At 53.2% G+C, this 5,275-nt stretch overlaps 1 pseudogene; it reads right to left on the minus strand.

Annotated features, from left to right (window-relative positions):
* Positions 1 to 468: 468 nt before the first annotated feature.
* On the minus strand, positions 469 to 2,478 carry LOC125398418 (partner of Y14 and mago-like; annotated as a pseudogene).
* Between the last annotated feature and the right edge of the window lie 2,797 nt (positions 2,479 to 5,275).

Consider the following 5,275-nt stretch of genomic DNA (forward strand, 5'->3'; position numbering starts at 1 on the left):
GCGACTTTGTTGCGGGTGGAAGCAAGCTTTATCTTGCTTGCAGCTGCGGTAGTAACGTGGGGTTTGCCTCTGTCAATCCTCCTCGAAGTTTACTCTTGAGATTCACCCACGATCCAGTACATAGACTGTGCCTTGGTAACAAAGAGCTGCCGGGGAAGTGGGTTACTTGCTAGAGAGGTCCGGATTTAGAACATGGGAGAGACCTGGGACAGCTGATATGGAGTGTGACTATGCTTAACACCAGGGAACTCCGTTCTTGGAGATAGTCAAGGAAGGACGCTGTATTGCAATTAAAACACACACACACACACAAACACACACACACACACACACACACACACGCACACCACCGCCACCGCCGCCACCACCACCACCACCACCACCAACAACAACAACAACAACAACAAAGAAATGTGCTACCACTCAAACTTAACAAACCATGCTCCTGAGGCCTCAAAATGTGTTTTATTTTACACTTTTTATTAGTTTGAGAAAGGGTCTTACTATATATTCCAGGCCTTAGACTCCATCCTGCCTCTCCGTCTCCTGAGCACTAGGATTGCAGGTGGGAGCTTCTACATGTGATTTACAGTTTGATTCCTTAAGACAATACTTAATGCTTTGTGAAATACGCGAGCGGCATTTCGTGTCTGGTATGTTTTGCCAGAATATGCTGAAGCCAAGACTGGCATTAAATGGGCTCCAGTGGCACCCATGACTCAGCGCTCTTCTGAGTATTGCCACTCAGCGTCTCTGCATGGCACCCTAACTTCCCATACAGTTTTGAGCGAGACCTTAGCAAATGGCCGTATGGCTTTTTCTCCTTAGTGAATGGAGCAAATTCTAGAACGGCTTGCTGGCTGGTGAGTTCTGTTCCGGGGAGGCCGGGTCTTTTCCACAATTGACCTCTCCTGTTCTAGGTCCCCTCCCCAGACAGTTCAGTCAGCAACAGGGTGACTCTGCGCCTCCTCCGGCTTCCCTCGGGGACGGCTGGCCAGTAAGGACACAAAGTCTGAAGCTACTTGGGCGCATTTGCCTTGTGAGTCCTTTGGACAGAGGGTAGTGTGTACCCTCAAGCTCTCCACCTTTATCTCAGGCAGACGACAAGGATCTTCTGTGTGCCTGGCTGCTGTGTTCAGCACCTTGCTCCCTTTGTGGCGTGATCAAGAGGAGGGGTGAGGGGCAGTGAGTCTTGAGTTTCCCGGCGACTGGACTGACTTTCAGTCTTGAAAACTAATTCCTTCCCGCCCTTGGCACGCACCACTGCACCCCGAAGCACCCGCACCCCCAGCCTAGGGGGCTGTCACAGTGGTGACATATAAAACAGTGCATGTGAAGAGGACCTTGGTGGCGCTGGAGACATCTGTGCTAAGATGATTTGGAAACACCTGTCTTCTTCCCAGGACTGCCCAGATGTCAGACTGAGGGGTGGCACAGGCCCTCTTAAACCTTGTTGCTATCTCCTTGAATTTATTCTTACTTTCTTAAAAAAAAAAAAAAAAAGGAAGAGGTTTACAATGGCCAGGGAAGTAACCCATAAACACTGTAAAACAGGAACCAAGACTCCAAGACTTGGGGTACTCCTGTGCCCTCAACCTCAGTTCTCTAACAGACTCCCATCTCCAGTTTTCTTTTCAACAAAACACTCAGAGTAGCAGCAGAGGCAGCTAGGGTCATCACTGAGATTTTTGAACACTGGGAATGGGTGGGGAAAGTTCAAATATAGGAGCCGAGAAGAAGAGAGAAGGAATGAAGAAGAACCTGGGCTCTGGAGGACACAGTTGAGCTTCAGGAGGTAGAAGTGGACAGTATGGGGGTGTCCCCTGTAACTGCTGTGGCCCACACTCCCTGAACCCCAGAGCACCCCATGAACTGCTCTGCAGTCCACTCCCCTACGCCCGAAGCCTCACAGGCCTAGTTCCAAGTCCTCCGGCTCCTCCATCAGAGGCCTCATTGGGTCAGCTTCTCCATTGCTCTCTGCTGGGCCAGCCGTCCTCCACGGCCTGAACGCGTCGCTGCAGCTCCTCTGCCTGCCGTGGCCTCTTCCTTAGGTTCTTGATCTTGGCTTTCCCTGTGGTAGCAGCTAGAAGGAGAGGCCTTACCGAGAGTCCTGCTCAAGGCCTCTGCCTCCTCCCCTGCTGGTGCCTCCTCCTTTCCTGTTCCAGGTTGCCTTTGGCGGTCTTGGAGAGGCCTGGATGGGGTGGCAGGTACGGTGGCCTCAGGGCTCAGGCCTGGGGGATGTTCTGATTTTACTCTTGGAAAACTTCCCATAATGTTTCCACAGACCAGAACCTCCTCCCGGAGCACCTACTCTTTGACCCTCTGCTGCCGCACCAGCTCCCATCAGGCCTCTGTGTTGAGGTGATGTCCTTGCCTAGTTTACCTTGACAGTGTCCAAGGGTGCAGTAAAAGAGAAGGGACCTGTTTGAAGTTTCCTACCCCTGTCCTCACAGCCTCAGGGGTGCTGGCAGATTCCATGACTGAGCTGGGTGGGCAGCCCTCACCAGTCTCTGCCCTAGCTAGTTCTCTAGAGAAAAAAGCAAGGACTGGAAGACTATCGTGACACTTGTCAAGTCTAGGAGAGTCCCTAGAGGAACACGCAAAGAGGAGAAAGGACCCTCACTGTGTTCAGGCTTACGTTCCATTGAACTGGGATCAAGGGAAGGAAGGGTCAAGGGTCAAGGGAAGGCCTGCTTCCCTGGAGCCATGCTGTGGGAGGCCTCATCCCACTTGCCTGGACTCTGTCTCTATCCTGCTCTATAGCCTTTTCCCTGTGACCTTTGCCCTATGACCTTTGCTAAGCCACTATCTGTTGAGGTGTGAGGAACTCTGAGGAGGGTATAGCTCTGGTTGCTTTAGGATGGACTTCTCAGCCCTGACTAGAATGCTCCACAGCCCCTCTGGCCCGGATAACTCATGAACCAAGAATGGGGCAGGGAGGAGGGACTCAAGAGATGGAGGACTGGCCCAGCAGGTGGGCTGAACAATGGTGTAGATGGTGGAATGGGGAAAGAAGGCCGTTGTCCTTGGCAACCGGGGTCATGATGAGTTAGTGGACTCTGCCACTTACAAGCTAGACATACAGCTTGTGCTGAGCTATCATGACCTCCACTCTTCAGTTTCCTAACCCCTGTGGGCTAGACCTTCTGTTTTCTTATTGGCCTAAGAACACCCCCAGGGCAATGGCAGGGCCTGACCTTGAGCAGCCTCGGGCAGCTCTAGGAGAGAAGAGAGGTGGTATTTAAGAAGTACCACCCACAGACCAGAACCACACTAAAAACTCTCCTAAGAATGACATCATTTGATCCTCACAGTACCCCTAAGAAGTGGGTTTACTGTGCCCACTTCACGGATGGGAATGTTGAGGATGCCCTCACTTGAGCCTAGGTGTTGGAGAGCCTGGACCAATCTAGAGGGGTCACCTGCATTTGGGGTCCTACATCATCCTGAAGACCCGTGTTTCCAGATCCTAATTGTCTGTTGTTAGACGTCAATAGCAGTCGCCCTGGGTACACAAGACCACACTCTCACAAAACCCAGTTTTGTTCCCATCCCCCCACTATTGTCCTCTGCCCAGGGTTTTCCGTGAGGGTCTCTAAGGACCACAAACCAGTCTTTCTAGCTGCCCTCATCGCCTGGAATGCAGGTTCCAGGGACAAATGTGGGCATCTCAGCAAGTCAATAGGTGTCCTGGCCCCTCTCCTGCCATGGTGAACTGGTGCAGGACGGGAGGCTGGCTCCTCTCAAACAGAGAAGTGGTCCATGGAGGACTCACCACTCAGGGATCCACGGATGGCACCATGAGCTCACCTGGTTTTTTTTTTTTTTTGAGGGGGGGAAGCCACCAGAGACATTGACACCCTGTTGTCAACAAGCTGGGGAAAGGGACCCAAGGCAGCAAGGACATGGTTCTACTTCCCAGCAAGAGCACCCACGGGTAGGGAGTGCACACCCAGCCCCCAGAAGTGAGGAGTAGAAGGTGTCTGAGAAGGGAGGCTCCCTGGCCACCAAGACTGAGAAAGTTCCACATTTCTTCTTTTTAACAATGGCGGAAGAGGGCGAGCGGGTGGGGTGGGAGAAGGCAAGAAGCCTGCTGCCTTCCCGACACTCTGCCTTCTCTGCAATTGATGGAAACTACAGATTGGCATCGGCTTTCTTCACACAATAGATTTAGAGGTTCAAAAGCGCTAACACAATGACTTTTATATATTTAGAAATAGCCCCGCCCCCGCCCCCAAAGTTGAGCATTTGTTTCTGTAAAAATAAATACGTGGCAAGAATGCCGCATGGCTTCCTCGCATACAGGTGACTGTTGTGCAAGCCGCCTGCCCACCTGTGTGGGTGGGGACCTGCCCACAGCTGTCACCCCCGGCTCTTAACTCCTCTGGGCACACCCAGCTCATTAGGCCACGGCCACACCCAGCTGCCCCACTCCTGGTTGAACCAGAATGCCAGGAGCCTAAGGCGGCCCCTTGAACTCCAAACAATGGGCTATGCTGTAGTTAAACAGGGCCCAGGGCCTCAGGCCCCAGAGAGCTGGAGCTGGCCCTGGGATCCTCCCTCACTGTGCCAAGAGTGCCAAGAGGCCTTTGGGTCTTGCAAGATGGCCTGGCCCCCTATGCCTCACTGGGGGCCACAAGTGGCCAGACGCCACATTGGGAGCGAGACTGAGTCCTATGTAGTAAAAATAGACTGTCTGGGGCTGTGCCTGGTGGAGGGTGAGGAGCAGACATTATCTCACCTCTGCTCAACGTCTCCCCAGGGCAGGTAAGGGGTGGGACTTGTTCCTGCCTTAAAACTGGGGATCCCAAACAGAGACGATGGGGCAGGTGGAGGGAAGTTGTCAAGCTCAGCCCAATACCTGTTTTTTACACGGAAAATACCTCTGCTGGCCAGACCACTGCCCCTGGAACGCAGGACGGGCCCTTGAAGTAAAATGTATCATAACATCACACACACACACACACACACACACACACACACACACACACACTCAGGCCTCTGCACTACCCCCATCCAGGGCCACCACACCCTTGTCTCCCAAGGCCCTTTGGGCAGGGTCCCCTCCTTTGTGGCACTACCATCCTTGAGGCACTGTGCGGCATGAGGAAGGACAGAGTGCCCGACCCAACCCCACCTGGGAAGTACATCTCCCAGGCAGGCCTGCTAACTCAGGACAAACCGGATTGGGGCTAGGCAAGTGGTGACACACTGCTATTTGTAGGCGCTCCTAGGCTTCTGCTCCCATGACACTGGGAGGAGAGGGTGGCAGCCA

The sequence above is a fragment of the Myodes glareolus genome, chromosome 6 (genome assembly GCF_982192425.1).
Source record: "Myodes glareolus chromosome 6, mMyoGla1.1, whole genome shotgun sequence".
Lineage (NCBI taxonomy): Eukaryota > Metazoa > Chordata > Mammalia > Rodentia > Cricetidae > Myodes > Myodes glareolus.